Source organism: Tachypleus tridentatus, chromosome 8 (genome assembly GCF_004210375.1).
Source record: "Tachypleus tridentatus isolate NWPU-2018 chromosome 8, ASM421037v1, whole genome shotgun sequence".
Lineage (NCBI taxonomy): Eukaryota > Metazoa > Arthropoda > Merostomata > Xiphosura > Limulidae > Tachypleus > Tachypleus tridentatus.
In genome coordinates, this window is record NC_134832.1 from 32,890,026 (window position 1) to 32,915,914 (window position 25,889).

Here is a 25,889-nt window from a genome sequence, read left to right on the forward strand (position 1 = left end):
TAATGGCGTGTGGCCAGCAGCAAATCTTGGGTAGGTCTTATGTTGCACTCGTGAAATATGTACCACTGATAATCATTAGATACTGTGATACTGTTGCGAAATTTGTACTGATTTTATGAGAGAATACTAACAATTCCTTTCAACCATGTTGGCAGATAATGGTTATTGTGTGACATAATTAACCTACTTAACCTTCATAGTACAACCTATTTGATTTCCAGATTCCTTACCTCATAAAAATGTTCACAATATTTTCACTACCAACCTAGATTAAACCGTTCTAACTGTTGGTGCTTCCATCATAAACCTCAACCTACCAACAACAGATATCAACAGATAACACAATTAGGAAATCATCACAATAACGAATGATCACATCTGAAGACTAAATCGGAGATCTGCACATACAGAACTGCCTCAAACATTCAGGAATTTTCCTAACAGAACATTTAAAACGTAAACTTCACTTATGTCGTATTAGTCTTTGAAAAGGAATTCAGATACCATCACAAACTCTTAAAGTTTCGATATAATACGTTTAACAATGTTTTAAAATGTACCTCCTCTGATTTGAACTGAATCTTAGTTTCTCCTTAACTTACAGATGTAATGTACCTTTTAATTGGAATTATGATTGGTTTCCAATCAGTAATTTCATTTCACTCAGCTGCACTACTTAACAAGGTCTATGGTTTATTATGCAAGGTGATTAAAACTAAATGTTGTAACATATTTTAGTTAGGAATATAAAAACGCTCTATGTATATTGCCCTCACATTTAATATTTAAAAACATAATTTCGAGAACAAGCATATTGATATACAACACATAACACATATTCTAGAAATGGCAAATTTGTCTCAACAACTGATTGAACTAAATAGAAACAAATGCCTTATCTATAACATAATATTTAATAAAACCTACTTAAGTTGTTAATACTAGCTACTATTTTTATATATATGGTAATTCTAAACAAGTTAATATTTCATAAAATATTTACGTTATTTCTTTCAACAACATCCACACTTTATTTGCGTGAAGAATGGTAATTATCTGAGAGTTATGTTTTCGTAAATAATAAACATACTACTAATTAAATAAGTATTTTCATTTTTGCCATAAAACACGGATGGCACGTCTTATTGTAATTTTCAAGATATTTTAAATACGACTAATAGCCAATATAAAAATAGTTTCTCTATAATTTCAGTCTTTTCGCTGTCACCAATCAAAGATATTATAGCATAACAGTTTAAACTGAGAATGACACGTATTTAGTCTGATGAGCGGATATAATAGTTATTAGTTATACATGACACTTAATTAATATATATGTATATATATTAGATATAAATACATATATAGATTGACTAGGCAAATGCCTGTCTAAATAATTCAACGATAATTTGCTTTAAAATAGTGATGAATAAATATAAACATGCAGTCTGTTGGTTTGTTATTGAATTTCGTGCATCCATCGCAAACTCTTAGAATGTTCTTTTACCAACGAATAGTGGGATTAATCGTAATATTATAACACCTCCACGGCTGAAAGGGCGAGCACGTTTGGTGTAACGAGATTCGACTGCCTCCACTACCTGGCCATGCCGGGCCAAACCTGCAGTCAATCCAATCCATTGTATGAGAGCGTACACGTTCTAGTTTCTAGCGGAGTGCGTCCGCAGACATGCTGCTGTGCTAGTAGGGAGCACTACTTTCAGATCATCAAACGTGAGTGAAATAATTTTTTTTCGTCGAATAATATTAAAATGGATAAACGAGTCATGTGTTCTAATTAAGAAGTAAGCTCATAGGTTCGCACAAAAAGTTGTAATGGTTTTCAAACGAAGCCAAAACCAAACTTTGAGCGCTTTGGGTTCTCGTTTCAAAACCATATTCATGTATAATGGTCTTTCAACCTAGGTTCAGGAAACAATATATCTTTCTGTCGTATCTACATGTTATCTCAGATCTATGATAGTAATGCTAACCTTCTTGCCATGTAGCTAGGTGGAGGGGAATTCGGTTGGAGTTAAGAGAAGTGAGAAACCAGCCGGATTTCTATTAGAACCTTAAAGTTTAGAAAGTTATAGCACTGCGATCTTTAAAAAATGATTGGAGGTTGTAGCCTCCTTTCTAAAATCAGCAGTATCTAGAAGTTGCAAGAACCCCCTTAATAATGAGATGTTGTAATTAGATGTAAAGAAAATTTATAATGTTAAGGATGGTTTTAAAGAAAACTTTAATGTTAAGGATGGTTCTTGAGACAGAAATATACAAGACATGAGTTTAACGGGGGGGGTAAGACCGGGAGATGTAAGAGAAGCAGAAGAAGAAATACACAACTAATATTTTCCAGTAACAAAAAAAAAACCTTAATTATAAATGCATAGATTATTGATTATAGTAATATACACAAATTTATTAAGCTTAAATTGGTATGAGTCATATCCTGATAGGAATAAGTACAACATTGGTAAATTTGAAGAAAAAACAAAGTGAAGGTAGAATGTAGCCACAACGACGTGATGGCGAAACAAAGTGGAGTCAGAAGTGATATACCATTTCCATGGTAGCAACAATATTCTACTTTTGGAAATTCTCAGCAGGTGCTAACTGTATCATCTAGCTAGTCATGTTGCATTTACTTTATGAATTTTACCTGGAAATTCGTTGGACCAGTCACCGTCATATTTGCACTGTTTATTAGTCACACTCAGGTTTCCCTTCGGACAAGTTGTGCTGTGGTAATTCGCTGGACTAGTCGCCTTTGTATTTGCACAGTGTAATAAATCTCTCTATCTTTGGTCACTCTGTTACAATATGTATATCTTAGGAACCTGGCACACTGTAGGCACTTTATCAAACAGCCACAATACACCATCCTATAATACTATCTATCTATTTGTATCCAAACTACCTGTAATCACAGTATGGCTATCGTGAGATATCACGTCATGGTCCTGCCACACACTGGATTACCTTATGGAACATTTAAAATTCTGGACTCTGTTGGTCATGCATGCCATGGTCAGCATATCTAGTTCGCTCATTGTTACCACTCTTATAGCCTTCCAAGTTTTTGTAGCTCTATGAAAAAGCTACACTGTTTATCTATAAGAGGGTTCGCGTTAAGTACTAACAATTTGTTATTTCTCTGGCTTTTCAGCAAGAAATACTTTATATGGTGCGAAAGATATACAACAAAGCGTTGCTCGCAACCAAAGAAAACCTTTGTTATGTCTCAAAATAGCTTTAGATGTCTGTTTGATGACGAGAAATCCACTTGAAATAAATAATGTATATACAACAAAGCGTTGCTCGCAACCAAAGAAAACCTTTGTTATGTCTCAAAATAGCTTTAGATGGCTGTTTGATGACGAGAAATCCACTTGAAATAAATAATGTATATACAACAAAGCGTTGCTCGCAACCAAAGAAAACCTTTGTTATGTCTCAAAATAGCTTTAGATGGCTGTTTGATGACGAGAAATCCACTTGAAATAAATAATGTATATACAACAAAGCGTTGCTCGCAACCAAAGAAAACCTTTGTTATGTCTCAAAATAGCTTTAGATGGCTGTTTGATGACGAGAAATCCACGAAATAAATAATGTATATACAACAAAGCGTTGCTCGCAACCAAAGAAAACCTTGTTATGTCTCAAAATAGCTTTAGATGGCTGTTTGATGACGAGAAATCCACTTGAAATAAATAATGTATATACAACAAAGCGTTGCTCGCAACCAAAGAAAACCTTTGTTATGTCTCAAAATAGCTTTAGATGTCTGTTTGATGACGAGAAATCCACTTGAAATAAATAATGTACTCTCAAAACGGCTGGTACTGGTTTTAGCACTTTAATTAAGATCAGATACAGGTTAACCTGAAGATGACGTAAGCAGGTCGAAACTTTGTTCTGTGCTTTATTTTAATTAAAGTGTTAATATTCACACCAGCTTCTTGAGAATACATATTTAATTGATTGTGTGTCTTTCATTGTTGTTGCTGTTTTTAAGTCATTACCACTCACCGCCAAACGAAACCAAAATCAAACTTCTAGCGCTTTGAGTTCTCGTTTCAAAACATATTTTGCATGTGCTTTTTGATAGGTTAGTAATAAACAGGGCTCATCATGTATTGCTCTTAAGTTTAGAACTGACGAGCCACATTCAAGGCTGTGAGAATCCACAAAATATTCCCCGCACTGGATGCATTATAAGAGTAACAGTCAATCCTTTTGCAACATATACGTGTTATGTGTTATTTGGAACTGAAAATCTAATTTCATTTAATCTATTTCTATAGTGTCGTAAATGGTGATATTTAAGTACGTAAAGACATATTTCACTTTCTCAAAGCAGTTCCGTTTTCAGAGTGATTACGTTGTTTGTTATACGTTTCGTGTCAACTTTAACCGTAATTATCAATCATTTGTTGACATGAAGTTTCATATAATGTAATTTCAAAAACATAACCTCGAAAAAGTGCTATTGCAGAACTGTTTTCAACTATTCTCAAAACTGTTGTTAATAATTATTAATAATTCCATTAAAACTTTAGTTTGTTTGTTTTTAATTTTGCGCAAAGCTACACGACACTTACCTGCAGTTAGCCGTCCATAATTTAGCATTGCAAGACAGCTATTCATCACCGCTCCCGCCAACTCTTGGGATTTCAACGAATAGTGAGATTGGTTGTCAAATTATAACGCCCTCACGGCTGAAAGGACGGGCATAATTTGAGCTTGCAATCCTCATATTGCGAGTTGAATGTCTTAGCCATCTGGCCAGGCCGGGCCTTTTAACTTCAATACTCAAAGCAAGTTCAAAGATTCAAATGTGGCTATAATTTAGAACGAAGGATGATAATATATTTTATGTTATACTAATTTATAACGAAGGATGATAATGTAGTCTGTGTTATACTAATTTAGAACGAAAGATAATAATATATTCTATGTTATACTAATTTAGAACAAAGGATGATAATGTATTGTGTGTTATGCTAATTTAGAACGAAGGATAATAATGTTTTCTGTGTTATACTAATTTAGAATGAAAGATAATAATGTAGTATGTGTTATACTTATTTAGAAAGAAAGATAATACTGTATTCTATGTTATACTAATTTAGAACGAAGGATAATAATGTTTTCTGTGTTATACTTATTTAGAAAGAAAGATAATACTGTATTCTATGTTATACTAATTTAGAACGAAGGATGATAATGTATTCTGTGTTATACTAATTTAGAACGAAGGATAATAATGTAGTCTGTGTTATACTAATTTAGAACGAAAGATAATAATGTATTCTGTGTTATACTAATTTAGAACAAAAGGTAATAATGTATTCTGTGTTATACAATTTTGTTATAACAGTTTATAATTTTTCTGCTTGACCAATCATTATTCTAATATAAGTGTTTATTATAAATTCTTCTGAACAGGCTACTTAAAAAATGTTAACAATATTCTAACACGTAATCTTTTCACTTTTCTTTGTGTGGTTGTGTTGTAGTTCAGACTAGCAGAACAAAGGGAATGCATTATTAGATTCCTAAGAAAGCTTTAAAACTACATCCCTTAGCCTTAAAAAGAACCGTCACAATGCGGTATTTAACGAAACGGTTGAGCAGTGATAAACTGAACATAAAGTTAAGGTACCGTGTTTCAATACTTTTTAAAATGTATATATATATATTTGTGTGTGTATATACTGACCCTTTTCTATCTAGTACACTTTACGTCATTCCACCGATATTATTTTTTCAACCAGACGAGGGAAAAAAAAAAGTTGCTAAAGCCTTAAGTGAACACGTTCACTACAAAGGGAAGCGGCTGTAGTCTCCTTTTTTACTGGTTGTTCGTTTGTGTGACTGTATTATGTACAGTGCTCTCATGTACTGTTCAACTTTTCAATACGACCACATATTTTATTGTCTGAGAAAATTGTGAAATTTCTAAAGTCATAGAGGTTTTTATGTACATAATTCAACTGAAATTTCACGTTTCCAATATTTTTAGTACCTTACACACAAACTAGAAACATTAAATACTGTATGTTAACTACTTGATAATATAACTGCAAATGTTTTAGAAATAGCGGCATAATTTTAAATAACTAGTGACGTCAGAACACAATATATGACTCAGAATTTCAGTCTTGAACAAGATTGTAAGAAAGCCTGAGCGTATGGAAGTGGGAATTCAACAGTCTCAGATTCGAGGCGTGGTTTTGTCAAATATGCTTTGTACTTTCACTCATGAATGCGTTATAACAGTAGCAGTGAACCTTGCCATACGGTTAAGAGTAGCTGCTTTAAGCGCCAGCTGTTTGAATTCTCTCTGGACTACAGTTTTAAATATAAATATTAGATGCCTTTTAAGCCATGTACAACCTGTCAACTGCTTTTGCTACATAACTGACTTTGCTCAATATTATTTTGTTACTAATAAATGTCCAAAGACACCACTAACTGATAGTTCCATTGTCCATGAAAAACTTTTAATATACACATATTTAACTTCTACAAAAATGAGTATCAAAGTGAAAATCAAACACTAGAGAACAGTAAAATGTACAGTTAAATACAATACAACGTAGCTTAAACAGCAGTGTAGAAAAATAATAAAGTCAGTGTTGAGTATCAAATAGTTTGTTTGTTTGGTTGTTTGGTTTTGAATTTTGCGCAAAGCTACACGAGGGCTATCTACGCTAGTCGTCCCTAATTTAGCAGTGTAAGACTAGAGGTAAGGCAACTAGTCATCACCCCCCACCGCCAACTCTTGGGCTACTCTTTTATCAAGAAATAGTAGGATTGACCGTCACATTATAACGCCCCCACAGCTGAAAGGACGCGAATGTTTGGTGTAACGCGGATTCGAATTCTCGAGTCGATTGCCTTAACCACCCGGCCATGCTGGGCCGGGAAGTCTAGGAACGTTTTTATTTCGCTGGTAACTAACGCTGAGTTTGAGAGATAAAAGCTTTAAAATTCTATACATGTACATACATTCAGTAATGCGTTTTGTATTTGGACCCCTTGAAATAATGTTCGATTAATAAAATGAAGCGTAAGCAAAATAAGTCTTGAAATAAGACTGTTTGTTTGTTTATAATTATGCCACAAAAGTATCCAATTGGCTACTTGTGCTCTGCTCACCAGTGGAATCGAAACCCGGTTTCTAGTGATATGAGTCCGAAGGCATGCCGCTATGCCTCTGAGGGGCTGGAACCTTCTTTTTTGATAGGTTAATAATAAACAGAATTCATCATGTGGAGCTCCGGATTTTGGAACTGATGAGCCAAATTAAAATCTGTGAGGTACCATAAAATATTCCCTGCATTGGATGCATTATAAGAGTAACAGTCAGTTCTTTTGCAACATATAGTTTGATTTGTTTCCAAATTTTGAAACTCAAACCTTCAATTAAACACACACAACAAAAAAGAAAAAATATAAATTATGTATGAAATACTATTTTATTTCATTCACTTATATATACTTCGATTCGGCATAGCCAGGTGGTTAAGGCACTCGTACTCCTGGTTCGAATTCCGTCACAACAAACATGCTCACCCATTATTACGCCGTGTGGGCGTTATAATGTAATTGTCAATTCCACTATTCTTTGGTAAAAGAGTAGTCCAAGAGTTGGCGATGAGTGGTGATGAATAGTTGCCATTTCTCTAATCTTACACTGCTAAATTAGGGACGGCTAGCGCAGATAGCCCTCGTGTAGCTTTGCGCGAAATTCAAACCAAACAAACAATTTATACTTCATATATTTAAATTGTAATGATGTTTACAGCGAATTCTCTTTAGCAGTGAACTTTGAACACCTTATTTTCTCTTCCAGTCGTTTTACAAAATGATTTTTTTTGTCAATGCCCTGTGATATTCTTCAAAATAAACTGGTTTGGTTTTTTGTTCACATAACCAGGTAACATTTCACTACATTTGCTGTATGTTTGGAATCATTATATTGCTGGAAAAGGAATTCCCAACTGACCCATTGTATTTTTTGTTAAAAATAGATCAAAAACTTCCTGTACATGTCGGCAGTCAGGGTGCTATCAGTTTTGTGTAAACCACTAGCAGTACTGACTAAGATACAACTCAAAAGCTTCACAGTGAACTTTATATGCTGATTATTAACAATTTTCTTTTCAAACTTCACTGGTGATTGTTAATGAACAATTCAAACTTGGATTAATATATAAAGATCACAAGCCTTTAGCCTTGTTAATTTCACTACTTATGGTCCGGCGCCCGTCTTAACATTTTTTATTTACTTTAACTGTTTCTCTCAGTATAAGTTTATAAACAGTTACACGTTCGTTTATACCAATTCACGCTAATGTTCTTCCTACTGAAGTTTTCTTTTATTAAAAGGGAAGTCTCGTGTATCCTCTTAAAATGAAAATACAGCTTCTGTTCGAACGTATAATCTTGCACGGATCATCCTTGACTATCTACTCTGTATTTTCTACACTATTGTGACGCAGCTCTGAGAATAATAAATATTCATACTGCTAGTACTGTGCATGGTATGGCTGCTTGCATTTTTATACGCTTTATATATTGGTATGGCATCTTCTGATTGGTTGGATAAAGTCAGTTATAAGGTAAACCATCAACACATGACAGTACTTTGGTGCAATGTATTATCACACTAGAAAGAAGTAGTATTTCCATAGCATTTCCCTGTCATATATTCTTACACTTTCCTTACCATTTACTTTAGTATATCCAATAGTATATCTTAATAAAACATTAGTGTCTGTAATGTAAATAGGAACCATTAGTATCTATAATGTAAATAAAGATCGCCAAACATACGATCACCCTTTCAGCCATGGGAGCATTATAAATTTCGGCCAATCCCACTATTTGTTGGTAAAAAAGTATCTCAAGAGTTGACGGTATATGCTGTTGACTAGCTGCGTTCCCTTTAGTTTTTCATTGTTAGTACAAATGACCTCGTGTAGTTTTGTGCGAAATTCAAAAAACAACTTAAACTGCTTCTATTTTAAACATAAGAAAAATCATGTAGCAAAGTACAGCAGAAATATATTATTGTTTACTTACATAATTCATCATAATTTATGCTACTATGATAATTAGCTCTTTAACCTGCAAGCACATAAACACACAAGAAATCACATACAATTGATTCTCAGAAATATTTGAAGGTTATCTGAAATTCTCAATTACTATGTATTCCATGACACCGAACATTATTTTCTATGGATATTACCACAATGCGAGTGCTTGGTACGCTCGGGTATTCATGCAAAGCCACTCAACTGCTAACTATGCTAGCCTTCCCTCATTTTGAACTGGTAGACCAGAGAGAAAACACCTAATTATCAGCACCCTCTACCAAATATTAAGCTACTTAAATTGAATTTTTAGATTTGACTGTCACTCCTGTGGTGCACCCAAAACCCAAACGTATATAGTATGATTATTGTTTTACTCTCGTTTTTTTTTTGTTTCTGATTTCTAGTAATACATCGTGAACCGTAAACCTTCGAATCCTACAGGCTTATAGCCCATGCTCAGCCCGTAGCGTAATACACCAATAAGTGAATTTGTTTAGTATCATTAGAACCAAAATGAAAGTGATTCATATAGCACTATTACTATTGTTTAAATATCTAAAAGTTCTGAGTGATTCGTCGAAAGAATAATTTACTACAGGAAGAACAACGAATGAAAGAACAGATAAGGTCTTTACGTCATTCATTAATTCTTTCTTTTCTTCACTAAAATTACATGTTTCGGTGCAGTAATGAAAATTTGAAACATATTCAAATACCGTTCAATCGATTACTGTTTCTTTTATATCTGTTTGAAACAAGACAGCAGAAAAATTGGAAAAGTTTTACTTCGTTCAATAAAACACTCTGGCATCGTAAGAGAGATTTGGCTAAAGAACGTTTTAGACAAATATCTTACCGTACTAGTAGCTGCTTATGTCATATATAATGCAAGTTAATTACGTCTATTTTCTAAATCGAATAGAATGATAATCTAATAGGATGAATTAGAAACATAAAGCCTGTAGTTAAAGATAAACACGAAAATATATGTACTTTTTAGAGAAAATAACTCAGTATATCAACTGTCTAAACTTCGTTATTGCTATTTAAATCAGGATAGTTGTTGTTTGGCTCATCAGAACACTCCAATCCTTCGAATTTAATAGTAGTATTACGTGATACCTATACGTAACAGATTATATTTTAAGTTTCACTACTGGTGGAAAACAGAAAAAGAAGAAAAATTCTATAATATAATTATTAAACAGTTGGTCCACTATACAGTATCAAATAATTAATTAGACGCCATATCATGGTACTTAACACTTAAATTTCCATGAGTCGCAGCCGCCAGAGGGACAAGAGTTAGGTCAGTAAAACATGGACCCGGACAAATAAAAGCTGTTATTTTTAGTCCTAACAAAACTTATTCTGGAAGGCTATTCTTACTCAAGATAACTACATTTGTAAAATGAAAAATACAAGAAAAGTCCAACTGCTGATGTATTCTTTAAAAAGTAGATGTGTTGTTCTTTTTTACCTGCAAGTTAAACTTATTATTTTCTCTCCAGATTTACGTCCAGAGAGAGGAGTACAATCAAATACTCCAGAAGAGATCCAGAATGGTATATCACAGATCGGTCTCATGCTAAAACAACTAACAAACACAAATGAATTGTCTGAGAGAATTATTAGTGACGTTAAATAGTGTAGATGTATAATGTATTCATTTTTACGTTATTCCTGTCACAACAGCATAGTTTCGCCAAATTCACAGCTCATCAGAACTTCTTTGAAAAGCGAAGTAAGTAAATGAATAGATAAATAATGAGTTACTTCACTGAATAATTAAACTATATAACACAAATTTTATTCCTGGATAGTATGTGTTATTTTTTAATTGCTTATGTTGTAAAAGTACAGAAAATGACCACTATTCCCTTCGAACTTTCTTTTGTGATCTGGATAATGAAATTTAGAAATTAACCTATTTTCTATGTAAAGAAGGGCAAATTTGCACATTTTCATTTACGTAAGGACTGAATAGCACAACATATATGTGTTTATATTAAAGTTATGCAAATATGAACAAAAATGTTTAGAAGTGAGTAGTTTTTCAAGACTTGCGACTGTAATGTAAATCACTTTCACTTATCAGTCCATATAGTCTCCCATCATGTTTTCGTTATACGCTTTTTGGTAGCGGCATTCAAAGTCCAGCATATCTTGGTGGAAGCGCTCGCCTTGCACCTCTGAGCATGCTTCCATGTTCTCCTTGAATTTGTCAAGATGAGCGTCAAGGATATGGACTTTCAGAGAAATTCTGCGTCTTATTTTGCCATAGTTCTTCATCAGAGCCTCAACCGGTTCCAGATAATTTTCGACCTTGTGATTGTCCAAGAAGCCACGAGCCACTGCGACAAAGCTGCCCTAAGCTCTTTTTGCCTTCCTACTGAGCTTCTTGGGGAATTCTGTGCACTCCAGAATCTTCTTTATTTGTGGTCTCGAATCTACTTGAGGGCTGCAGACTCCTTATCAAGAGCTGTGACAAATTGTTTCATAAGACACAATTTTATATGCAATGGTGGGACCAACACCTTGTGAAGGTCCACTAGTGGCTCACACTAGACATTGTGCCTCCCCACAGAAACTCGGACCGTTGTGGCCAGTGCTACCTGTTTTAGTGCACTGCGATGTCCCTGCTGTCCAAAGACAAAGATAACAGGAAAACTTGGTAAAGCCCCCTTAGAAACCCATCAGAAATTCCACCATTTTGAAGTCTCTGATCACCTCCCAGCCATACTGATCATACTTAAAGGCTTCTAGCAAGTTCTTGACGCTGTTGTATTCCTCATGGCTCTCTTTTCCCCTGTGTACCATCCTGCAAAAGAGCAGGTGGCCCGGCATGGCCAAGCGTGTTAAGGCGTGCGACTCGTAATCTAAGGGTCGCGGGTTTGAATCCCGATTGCACCAAACATGCTCGTTCTTTCGTCCGTGGGGGCGTTATAATGTTACGGTCAATCCCATTATTCGTTGGTAAAAGAGTAGCCCAAAATTGGCGGTGGGTGGTGATAACTAGCTGCCTTCCCTCTTGTCTTACACTGCTAAACTAGGGACGGATAGCACAGATAGCCCTCGAGTAGCTTTGTGCGAAATTCCAAAACAACAACAATATTAATATGGAAAGTTCTAAAAAACGTCTGAAAGGTTCTTGAAAATTTTCGTAAGTTCTACAACATTCTAGAAAGTTCTTGAAAATTCTTGTAAGTTTGAGAAAATTCTCTATCAGCTACTCAGCACTGAATCTATCTGGAATGTTCTGGAAAATGGGTAAATTTGAACATTTCATTACCCAGGTCACAAAAGCAAAGTTTGAACAGAAAAATAGGTCTTTTCCGTTTACTTTAGGCAGAAGCAATTGGGAAATAATACTTTTTGCCCAGGAAGAAGAAAAAGTAAAAATTTTGTTATGTAGTGTAATTTGAAGGCATATAACGCTAAAAATTGGGTTTCAATATTCGCGGTGGTCAGAACATAGATAGCGCATTCTGTAGCTCTCTACTCAAGAGTAAACAAACATGCGTTTGTTATAAAAAACGGTATCACGACTTTCTAAACAGTTTGTCTTTACTGGACATGATTAGTATTTGATAATTATTTGAAACCTATAATTTGTCTGGATTCTATTGGTTTATTGTCCCAGACATTATCTGTATTAATCATCTTTTGAATATTTTTTCTTTCTAATTCTTTGTCGATCCACTACAGCCAATTTATCCAATTACTAAGCTTCTTACGAATATCGTATTAAGTTCTTACTCGCTCCAGGATACACACATTCTCGTAAACAACGGAACTCTTTACCAATAAGATTATCACCCACAAAAAAAAATCCAGATTTAACCGTAATAAACATCGATAACAAAATAAACCTTGAAGGAAGTTACTCTGGTAGTACCAGGAATAGTGTACACGAACCTATTATGACAAAATGTTCACTTGTTATGCAGAATTAACGTCTAAAAGATTATTATAACATCTTTTTGTTAGTTGTTGTTGTTTGTTATTAAGCACAAAGCTACACAAAGGACTCTCTATGTTCTTCTCATCAAGAATACAAAAGCATGGTTTCTATCAGTGTAAGTCTGCAGACACGACATATAGTTAACAGTTATCATAAGTTATGTATTTGACAATATTATGTTTTATTTATCGCATTAAAAATGTTTTAGCTCAAAGCCATCGAAACTAGTTTTTACAATAATAAGGCTTACAACTTGTCGAGAAAACAAATAATCAAAATGTTCTATAAATATCCACAAGAGGTCCTGATTCACAAAGTTTAATAAATAAAATATTTTGTGATCAAAGTTGCAAATATTGGTGCAGTTAAAGTAGTCCAAAAAAAGAGGACGTAGTGAAATTAAAACTAGTTTTATTATTATTTTAACAATAACTCAAAATACACAACCTACATAAATCACAAATGTAATATACTAGTCTAATTAGAAGTATGCATTGCTGTGAAATAAAATTTACGACATTCATTTTCACTAAATTAATCTGTTATCAACGGTTTCTTCAAACGGCATATCATCACGTTTCTAGACTAACATTCAAAAGTTTATTGAACTATAATTTTAGGAATACATGTCTATAAATATGACATCAAATTGTAAAAGTAAATACTAAAAAATCTTCAATACGATTTTTGAGTGTAACATGGTATGTTAAATCACCATTGGTTTAACTTAGATGTTTATGATATCCAAATAGAAAGTCTATAATTTTGTACGAATTAAATACTCGAATAACCGATATTGATAAGCTAGAATAGAAACTAAGAACCTCCTAAGTTCTGTATTTAGCCCCTGGCTAGTACACCGGTAAGTCTACGGATTTACAACACTAAAATCAGGGGTCCGATTACCCTCGGTGGGCTCAGCAGAGAGCCCGATGTGGCTTTGCTATAAAAAAAAAAGACACACACATTTGTATTTTCTGAAATATTATTATATTTAGTGAATCAATCAAGATGGCTCTGTCCACCTCTTCCATTTTTGGAAATATCTGCTTATGTACTCCTACTTCGATCTCTGACATATGTCAATTAAAAAGTTCAGAACATTTCCTAAATATAGATTAATTATTAAACCTGATAAATTATAGTAGAATTCTGTGGAACTGATATATTAATTTATGACTCTTCTTGTTTCAAAATTCGTATATAGAAGCTTAAAAATACTTTGTTTTAATTATCCAGTGAAAAATTTGACATCACTTAGTAAATCACGACATGTATAAAGTTGGTAAGCAGAGGACATCACTGTTTTCTACACTTATTTATTTACTATACTATGTTTTAAGAACAATACTTCAACTTTAAGAAGTTATTTGTAAATATTAAAATTGTATATATATATATATATATGTACACATAAGTAATATATTTCATAAAATATCGGTCTACCAGAATAAAGCCAAAATAGGTCACGTTGTAAAAGTAGTTTTAAAAAGAGAATCTATGACGTATAGGTCTAATGTATTTTTTAATTGGCTGTGTCCTCTCCTGAAAACTATAGTTTTACCTGTTCAATTCTTATGAACACAGCTTAGGTAAGCAAATCAAACAAATACCATTAGGTCTCTTATGATTGTTTGTTTTTCTTATAGTAAAGCCACATCGTGCTATCTGCTGTGTCCATACCGAGAGGAATCAAACTCTAGATTTTAGCGTTGTAACTGCGAAGACTTACCGCTGTCTATGCTGTCTATATATGTATACTTGCCGCCTCTTATGACAGTGAAGTGTTTTTAATATCTATGGGTTTGTGAGTCCGTTTTACTTCAGTAACTAACTTAAATTATGCATGTTGATAATGTTATGACATTTCGTCGAATTCACCATTCGATATTATATAGCAGCTCAACTGTTTAATAACTGTAAATATTTGTTAAAGATTTTTCGTTTTCACCAGAAGTGAAATTGAAAGGAGAATCTGTGACGTAGAAGGCTAAAATTTTAGGATTATCAAAATACATTCATTTAGTTGATAGCTACTCTCGATTTCATCACTATTTCAATAATAAGTCTTATAACATTGATCAATTTAGGGTATTCAGGTTAATTCTGAATCCATATACTACGTTAACAATGCAAAATATTCCTTATAACAAATAGATATATATAATAAATAAACTAAAAAGTAATTTTAAGGAAACTAGTATTCAAGAAATAATTCCATGTAATTTACATTCAAAATAACTTTTCTGTTACTAGAGAAAACATGATTTTCTTGCCGTCTGTTCGAATTTCGAGATCAACAAAGCGAGTACAATTGGATAGAGATAGACTTCAACCTAAAACACATTCAGGGTTAAACGCAGCTGTGCTAAATAACAAAGCACTGAGAATTGACTGAAGCACTGCTAGACACGCAGTATTCCCATAACTAGATAACTAGATAGACATAAAGAATTCTCACAACTGAAAGGAATGTAACATAGAGATATATAACATTGAAAAGTTAATGAAGGAATTTTATAACATAGTGAATATTTAAAGTGCTGGAGTTGCGCTATTTGCAAATTAGTTTCCAAAAAGAGGTAAAATATTTATGAAACTTATAACTTATTGTAAAGATACCAAATACATAGTAGAGTAATATTTAAAACGAAAGGGAGTGGTTTCTAGTGATAAGAATTTAAGTACAGTGGAGGTTCAAAAGCATCATACCGTAATCACAATACAGTGCTGTCAATATTGAAGGTATAAAACAATTTTTTGTTTGTTTTTGAATTTTCGTATAAAGCTACACGAGAGCTATCTGCGCTAGCCGTTTCTAATTTAGCAGTGTAAGACTAGAGGTAAGGAAACTTGTCATTACCACCCATCGCCAACTCTTGGGCAACTCTTTTACCAACGAATAGTGGGATTGACCGTCACATTATAATGCCCCCACGGCTGAAATGGCAAGTATGTTTGATGTGAGGGGGATTCGAACCCGCGACCCTCAGATTACGAGTAGAGTGCCTTAACCACCTAGCCATAGAAGTTGTAGAAACTACATACAAGAGTCAGTAATGTTTAATAATGTCGAACCTAGAAAAAACTGCACAAAAAACCTAAAATCTTATTCTTTCCTCAAGGCATTTCATTAATCAACAGGACTTTTACTTATTTACCATTAAAATAGTGATCGATTCCAATTCAAGAACGACAATTTCTATCAACTTCCACCGCAAACATTTGTTCAGCATTTTGCTTTGTTTGCTTAATTTCTTCCAAAGCTACTCAAGGGCTAACTGAGTTAGTCGTTTCTAATTTTGTAGTGATAAACTAGAGGGACGATAACTAGTCAACATCACCCACCTCCGTATCTTCAACTATTTTTCAACAAATAATGGGATTGACCGTCAGATTATAATGCCCTCACAGTTCAAAGGTGAGCATTTTAAAGGTTTCTATCCCCTGAACCTCAGACTGCGAGTAGAGCGTCCTCTACCGATAGATAATGCCAGGTCCCATTATTCTGTGGTTAGATATACAAACTTTATTATATCAGATGATGGGCAAAAGGTGGCGCCCCCTTGAAAATGTTGTTAATTTGTTATATCTTTTATCAGCTAGCAGAAAAATTATTTAAAACTGTATGTTTTTAGAACGCAATCGACAAAATCTGTTTAGATACAATCTCAAATCGTAATTTTAACACTGACTTTAGTAAATACCTTAACTTTTCATGATTTTAGTTACATTTTATTATAAATAGTGCTGTGCGCGCGCTGTTGTTTATTAGATCTTCTTATGCCAATTAGTCTGTTGTTATGGTTGTGGTAAACAAAATAATAATTTGATCTAAGTAAGAGTATTTTTATTATTTCCTGATTTGCAAGAATCCACGTGATAGAAAAGAAAGTTAATATTATTTTCGAAACTTTCGTATTCGAATTATGGAAAAATCTCTTATTAAAACCATAACAACTTTTATGAAGTTTAAATTCGTAGGTCTGTATCAAAAACTGCTTTCTTTAATTCTATTCGTATTACCTATAAATTTCCAAACAGTCACCATGTCTTGTCATACTTTTCAACGAGCTAGTTTGTCCAAATTCTGACGTTGGACCATCTTTGACTTTGTTAAGCCTAGTCACGTGTGCTGTGTTACATGCGAAGATGGGTTATACTTAAGTTCGTAAATAATTTTAACTTTATCGTACCATTTATTATATTCCACACTCTGAGAAACAGTTAAATAACATTTGACTTCCTTAATCCTAGTTAGGTTTTCTTTGACTTTTTGTTTGTTGTATTATATGCATCAGTATGTAATATTCGATCTCGTAAACAATTTTCACTTCGCCATAAAATTTTTTGCACCTTTCCAAATCATAGCCGATTTCCTAAAGTTATCTTGGGTATCTTTTCTACGGGCCCGGCATACCTAAGTGTGTTAAAGCGTGCGACTCGTGATCTGAGGGTCGCGGGTTCGCATACCCGTCGCGCCAAACATGCTCGCCCTTTCAGCCGTGGGGGCGATATAATGTGACGGTCAATCACACTATTCGTTGGTAAAAGAGTAGCGATGGGTGGGGATGACTAGCTGCCTTCCCTCTAGCCTTACACTGCTAAATTAGGGACGGCTAGCGCAGATAGCCCTCGAGTAGCTTTGTGCGAAATTCAAAAAACAGACAAAATAAACAATCTTTTCTAGTTATCGTTCTAAGATGTTTTTAAAAACATTCTCCACATTCTAAAGAATTCTAAGATCAATCGTCATTTAGCTAAAATAGTTTAGGTTTTCTTAACATTTTCATCCAGACTATTGGTCTTAGTTTTCTAAAGTATCATCAAGATATCTCAGACTGTCTAAAGACACCTTAGACCAACCCTGATTTTCTAAAATATTCAGATTAAACTAGATATTTTTATTGCATCTGACTTCCTAAGATATCTTTATTTTATCCTTAGTGTTCAAAAAGTCCCTGAGTGGGTCAGTGGTATGTTTACAGACCTTCAATACTAAAATCTGGAGTTTGACTATCCACGGCAAATAAACACCAGCCCAGTGTGTAACTTTGCGCTAAAACAAACAAACAGAAGCTTCCTAAAGAGTTATCAGATCATCCTTCATTTTTTGAAAAAAGAAAATTCATGTTTATTCTTATCGTTCTAGAGATACCTTCAGTGTTTAGTCTTTCAATTGTCTCTACAATGGTCGATACCTTGTAAGATCGTGTGAAGCTCTGGAGCATTTTAAAATTCGTTTAAGAAAAACTTATAACCCTATTTTGTACTCCAGCACAGCCAAATTGATAGAAAATGCAAACAATTCTTGAAAAAAAATTCTGAAATAACAAATTGGAAAATATTACGAATTTACCCGGCCTGGCATAGCCAGATGGTTAAGACGCTCGACCCGCAATCGAGGGTTCGAATTCCGTTTGCGCCAAACATGCTCGCCCCTTCAGCTGTCGGGGCGTTATAATGTATTAGGGATTATAGGGTTCAGAAAATATATTTTTACTGAATATTCAACTTTAAACTCAAGATTGTCATGTTAATTAAACATAGAGAAACACGAACAAAAAACAACAATTTTCTTTAATATATTTAAAACTAACCGTTTATATTTTATCATACATGAAAAGTTAAGGATTCCTAATCCCTAAGGCAACGGAAATTGGAAAATAAAACTAGTTAAAAAATTAAGAAAGAGCCATGAATTTAACTCTTATCCATGACATTATATGCAGACATCTGCCTTTTCTGGACGGGCTCGGCATGGTCAGGTGGTTAAAGCACTCGACTCGTAATCTGAGGATTGCAGGTTCAAATTCCCGTCGCACCAAATATGCTCGCCATCTCTGCCGTGGGGGCGTTATAATAAGACGATCAATTCCACTATTCGTTGACAAAAGAGTAGTCCAAGAGTTGGCGGTGGGTGGTGATGACTATCTGCCTTTCTTCTAGTCTTACACTGCTAAATTAGAGACGGCTAGTGCAGATAGCTCTCGTATAGCTTTACGTGAAATTAAAAAAAAAACAAACGAATTTATCCTGACAAATTTACATGTTAAATATGCTTTATATCACTGTGAACAAGACTACTAATGTACTTGCTTTCAAAGCATGATATTTTAGGTTGCTCTTAGTTCAAGTATAGAATCTTAACTTTAACACTATATCAATAGACGTTATCTTTACACTTTATTATACTATTCGCTGGAGTACCCGTCCTCTCGACAAAAAGTTATGTAAGTTCATGATAAATGAAAGTTTTTCTTAGGATATGAAAAGTTGATTTTCATAAAAATGTCAAAACCTAAACTGTGAAACTGCAAATTTGTACGTATCTTAACGTGAATCCAACAAACTTTCATACCAAATTTGGTGAAGTACAGGCAACAAGGAACGAAGTAATGGTAAAAGAAGAACAAACGCAAATATTCTCATAAAAACCGTAAAACGCAAAATTGAGAATTTGTGTGCACCCTCTCATGAACCCTAATGATCCTCCAAACTAATTTTGGTGAAGTTCCATCCACACTCTACAAAGAAGTTGCGTGGAAATATAAAATGTAGTATTATTATATCTATATATATAACTGCACTCCGTCATGCTGCCCTGCCTGACCAGGTGAGTTAAGGCGTTCGACTCGTAATCTGAGGGTCGCGGGTTCGAATCCCCGTTGCACCAAACATGCTCGCTCTTTCAGCCGTGGGGGTGTTATAATGTGATCGTAAATCCCACTATTCGTTGGTAAGAGAATATCCCAAGAGATGGCGGTGGGTGGTGATGATTAGCTAGCTGTATTCCCTCTAGTTTTACACTGCTAAATTAGGGACGGCTAGCGCAAATAGCCCTCGTGTAGCTTTACGCGCAATTTCAAAACAAACAAACAAACAAATCCGTCATGCTTGTATTAAAACTGCTGTTTTCTTACTTTTGAAAATAAATTATATTAACGAGTCCACTATAAAGACAAAACGTTTACAGTAAGCTTAATTTTGATAACCAAGTAGCTTGAATCTAGAAGTGTAATATCTCAATGTTGTGCACTCTAACACGTTTATATAAAAATCCGTGGTGTATTTTTTCTTGGCATTTAACATTTTCATTCATTTTTACAAAACCTAAACTGTTAGGTCAGTGACCTCTAAGGTTGCATATTCAGACCATTCTGTTTTAGAGTTTTCTGACGTTAGAAACAGAAATCGATATTTAGGATTGTGTTTATTTACTTTTAAATTAAGTACTGCATAATACTAAAAGTTGAATTATGATTTACAATTCCATATCACACATATTGGCACATGTTCCTACAATAGTAGTTGAATAAACTTTTGAATGTCAGTCTACAAACGTGATGATATGCCCTTTGACCCTTAATCATCGGAAGACCCGTCGATAAAAATTTAATTCACCTACAGAGAAAAATAAAATGAATCTGGCTCTGAAAGAGATCCGTAACATCCAGGTCACGACTCAACTCTCGTTAATACGAGACTTCGATGTATAACTTGAGGCATGTGTATTGTGACTTGTATCGTTAGTTTGAGATCTTTTATCGAAAAGTATTCGCAATTCTACGCGAAGAATGTCTTTTTCAATCAATGCTGAACGAAACCATTCTCAATATCCTCACTTCTCCATTAGTAATAAATAGACCAGTCTTCTAACATTTGTAAAAGCTGCTAAATGGTGTTTCTGTACTACCGAGGCATTTATTACTAAAAGGTTTGGCTCTTAGTGCAATCCACAGTAAGATTGACACATCAGAGTTTCGGCGTCAGCAGAAATTGTCAAGTGGGGGACAAACTAATGCGAAATTGTGAAGTGAATAAAAAAGAGTATATACACATTTTAAGCGTGGAAGTTCCCCTCTTCCCTCCTTTAGACGCCTGTGCATCAGATGTGACTGCAATCAGCTTTATATCACCGAAACATGTTGATTGTTTTTAAGTTAATCTTCAGAAGACTCAATGAATCAAACATTCGTCTTAATTTAAAAATATGTTAGAGCGCCCGACTCGCAATGTGAGGGTCGCGGGTTCGAACCCCCGTCACATCGAACATTCTCATCATTTCGTCCGCGGGAACTTTATAACGTTACGGTTAATCCCACTATTCGTTAGTAAAAAAGTAGTCCAAGCGAAGTAGTTAGCGAAGGGTGGTGATAACTAGCTGCCTGGTCTTACAATACTAAATTAGGGACTGCTATCAAAGACAGGCCCGGCATGGCCAGGTGGGTTAAGGCTTCGACTCGTAATCTGAGAGTCGCGGGTTCGAATCCCCGTCGCACCAAACATGCTCACCTTTTCATCCGTGAGGGCGTTATAATGTGATTGTCAATCCCACTATTCGTTGGTAAAAGAGTATTTCAAGAGTTGGCCGTGGGAGGTGATGACTAGCTGCCTTCCCTCTAGTCTTACACTGCTAAATTAAGGATGGCTAGCGCAGATAGCCCTCAAGTAGCTTTGCGTGAAATTTAAAAAGCAAACAAATCATTTCGAGGGCGGTATAAATTTGTTGTCATCTTTCTGGATCCCTCACACCCCAAACAATGCAACAACGGCATGTCTACGGACTTAGAACGCTAGAAACCGAGTTTCGATACTCGTTATGGGTACGAGACATCGTGTAGCTTTGTGCTTTATTACAATCAGTCATCCCAACCACAGGCACCAAAACCCAAATTTTAGCGTTGTAAGTGTGCAGACGAATCCAGGAAAAAAAGTCACAAGTGCATTTCTAAAAAGCAGGACATTTCATGAAAACATGATTATAGTGAAAATTAATTTTTGTTCCATTTTTCTGCACACCTAGAATTTATAATTTGGTTAGATTTGTTTTGAATTTTCACGCAAAGTTACACGAGGACTAACTTAGCAGTTAGTTAGCAACTATTCTGTTGCATGAACAGGAAAAATATTTTTGTGTCTAGTCCAGCTCAATGGTTCTGCTTATTCGAGGTTGAAAAGTTTTAATTGGCTCAAACATAATAGATCGAATTATTTTTAAGACTTGTGCGTAACGTATAAAATGTTTGTATATATATATATGTATATACGTTTTTTAGACTGGTAGAGAATTGTACTGGCTTCACTACTAAAGTTATACCAATTAAATCAGTTATTTAAAAAACTACATAAGTTCACTCGTTGAATCATACTTAATTCGAAGCTAATTATTAAATACCTTTACGGTTGTAGAACAATCAATTATTTCTTGCCGGTCAATATTACTTCCTTTTTTATCAGTACTTAAACTCCAAGTTATAATATTTCATCACCAACATACTCACATCTGAACTTTGTGTTACTTCACATTTTTTTCCTGAATCTATTTTAGAAACGCATATTAGTTGCCTTGACAACAGGCTTGTATATTAAAAATTGTTATTTTGTAATTTGTGAACAATGTTGAAGTAAGCAAAGATCTGAAACTTTAATGCGTTATAACAGTAATAATACTTAATTTTTGTCTGTTCTGAAATTGCGCGTTAACCTGCTATCAATTGAGCTTGCGCGCGCAATTCATTCGAATGGATGTAATTATACTATAGTAAACCTTTTGTACAGCAACATATTAAAACTTATCAAAGTTATAACAAGGCGCAATGTTAAGTTCTAGAAACATTAAGTTGATTCATTAATGGTATTAAGTATGGTAAATTTTAGCCCTAACTAAACTAAAGGAAAAAAATTATTTCTATTAAATATAGACCGTACTTATCAAAGGCTTAACTAATGTTAGGCCTAAGACAAGACTTTGATATCTGTCTTTATAATCCTTTTCAATTTCTAGAAATCCTGTACTTACAGAAGTACTCTTGCAATAAACCTAATAATTTGCCAGCTATAAATTATTAGGTTTATTGCAAGAGTACTTCTGTAAGTACAGGTAAAAAACAATAAACGGTGGCACATGTGTATCAATGAAAACTGAATTACCATGAAGCAGTGTTATCTCACCTAAGATCGTTAAACATTATCCTATTAAAATCGAAAGTAACTTTTGGTACATTATATTTAGAAAGCACGTAGAGGGAAAAGAGAAAACCGTAAAAATAACAAGCTACAACTTGATTACACAAATGATATAACATTCGGATTGATTGTTACGTAGAGTTTTGCACAAGATGTGATTTAGGGCTTGCAGCTTAATTTTGCGTTTTGTAGAGAGAGAATCGCAAGAAATAAGGTTATTTCATATGTTGACAGTAAATTCTCTTTACAAAACATGTCAAGGATTAGCTTACCAACAAAATTCTGGGTTACTATCTTTATGCACGAAAGTGTTATCATATTACATTTAGTGACAATATTGCCCAAGGAAAAGTTGGTAAGGGTTATTTTCTAAAACAATGCATATCTTCATCAATGTTTTTGAAGAAAATATGTATAGAGGTGGGGTTGGCTTGCTGTTTCGCTTGTCAATCTTCGCTATGATGTCACTGAAGAAGATCCACACTTTCAGTTAAGAGTGGCATGTAATCCATTTATTTTATTCGAATGTGATGTGTAACAACTGTATATCTTTAGAATTTTTCTAAATGTGCGTCTAACAGTACAAACTTTTATAGTAATGTAACGAGTGTATTCTAACGAAAAAACGAAATCTTAGTCAGTACAAACAGTACAAACTTTTATAGTACTCCATTTTTCAGTACAAACTAGTCAGTACAAACTTTTTATAGTACTCCATGTAACGAAATCTAGTCAGTACAAACTTTTTATAGTACTCCATGTAACGAAATCTAGTCAGTACAAACTTTTTATAGTACTCCATGTAACGAAATCTAGTCAGTACAAACTTTTTATAGTACTCCATGTAACGAAATCTAGTCACTACAAACCTTTTATAGCACTCCATGTAGTGTAACATCATTCTTTTATTGTTGTTATTGTTGCTACCTGATCGATTTCTTACACAAAACTTACAAAAACTAATGTTTCAGAAAAGAAGTGAAACTATTACAAGGAATATATCGTAAGTACATTTCCTTTTTTGTATTCATTCTATTGTGAAAGAGATTGCAAACATTTCTTTCAGTTCTGGAAACTAAAGAATCATCCAGAATGTGTTATTTGTTGTCGGGTCCACTATGATTAGTTTGGTTCTCATCATTTCACTCTTGAGTCAACTCTTGATATTTTTGTACAACTGAAATGAATCTTTGTTATTTTAAAATAATATATTTAAAGGGTTAACTCTCGAGGAAATTACTTAAAAAGATAGTTAAGTTTTGTTTTAAATTCTACTTCACAAAAACAAAAAGAAAAACCTAACTTGGATAAAGACGAAGCAGCAAGACGACAAGCTGTTAAAATAACGTTCTCTGTTTCTTCTGGCACTCAGTCACGAGCTGTAGGTTTGTTTACTGCTGCAAAGAGAGCATTTGTATTTCTCTCTATTACTCAGTAAAAATATTTTTTATTCGCCATATATTTTTATTAAGCAATAGCGAGAATAATTTTTTTATCACCGTGTAATGGCTCGGCATAACCAGGTGATTAAGGCGCTCGACTCGTAATCTGAGGGTTAAAGGCTCGATCACTGTCGCACCAAACATGCTTGCCCTTTCAGCCGTAGGGTCGTTATAACGTGACGGTCAATCCCACTATTGGTTGATAAAAGAGTAGGCCAAGAGTTGGCGGTGGGTGGTGATAATTAGCTGCCTTCCCTCTAGTTTTACACTGCAAAATTAGGGACGCCTTTACGCGAAATTCAAAACTAAACAAGCCAATGTCTTTACAGTTTTAAAGTATATATGTTTAATTCAGCTCCTTCTAACAAATACATGCATACGAAATTCCAAATGATTCCAGTAATGTTTTACTATAAACACGTAAAAAATAAGCGGATAAGTACATTAACACTGAACTATAATTATTTTAAAAAATTACGAATGATGTGAAGCTTCGACATCTCGTGCAACATACTCTTAGAAATTTTCAAATCAATGAATGCAACTTCTTCACGTATATCTCTTTAATATTCAAATATTATTAAATTTGTTTAACATACCCAATATTTAGCCTAATCCAAGCTTAGGAAAGATAAAGATATGTAGTTTTCTGGCTTTAATATCCCAATCTCAGAATTCCGTGAGAAAATACGCTAAGCTTCTAAGGCAAATTACAAATACTATGTAACATACTTTAAAAAGTATACAAATAATTTCTATCGCACGATATCTGTAGCATTTATTCACCCTGTCGTGCATCTAATACAAAATTCATCATTAACTATTCGTAACATTCGAATAACCCATTTCAACTCAAACATAATAGACATTTATTATTCTAAAATATTTTCTAAAAGTTCATTTAACAGTTTTTCTTTGCCCGTTACGGCCAGGTGGTTAGAGCACTGGACTCGTAATCTGAGGGTCAGGGATTCGAATCCTCTTCACACCAAACATACTCGCTCTTTCAGCCGTGGGGGCGTCATAATGAAACGGTAAATCCCACTATTTGTTGGTAAAATAGTAGCCCAAGAGTTGGCGGTGGGTGTTGATGAATGTCTGTCTTCCCTCTAGTCTTACACTGCTAAATTACTGACAGATAATCCTCGTGTAGCTTTTGACATTAATGCTATCAAACGCATTTTAAGACGTAATCCTCAAATGTGATATCTGTTATGAATGGACAATATCTTCTCTTTACAACACAATAAGACATTTGTTATAGAAGAACGTCGACGTGTAGAGTAACTTACATTAATTTGAAACAAAATTATATCTAGCGCTTAAAAACAATGAATGTTGGAATATAAACTTATAATCCTATTTTATCTAGAAGCAAGTTTTCACACAAACTAG

General features: G+C 34.1%; 1 protein-coding gene across 2 annotated transcripts in view; it reads left to right on the forward strand.

The window, feature by feature from the left end:
• The first annotated feature begins 1,634 nt into the window (after positions 1-1,634).
• Positions 1,635-25,889, forward strand: part of Ts (Thymidylate synthase) — a 97,845-nt gene continuing 73,590 nt past the window's right edge. Inside the window, exon 1 of one of the 2 annotated variants that reach the window (XM_076448104.1) lies at positions 1,635-1,734. The gene's annotated coding sequence lies outside the window, so the exon portion shown is untranslated. The remainder of the gene's footprint in view (positions 1,735-25,889) is intronic. The other variant, XM_076448100.1, reaches the window with a different exon arrangement.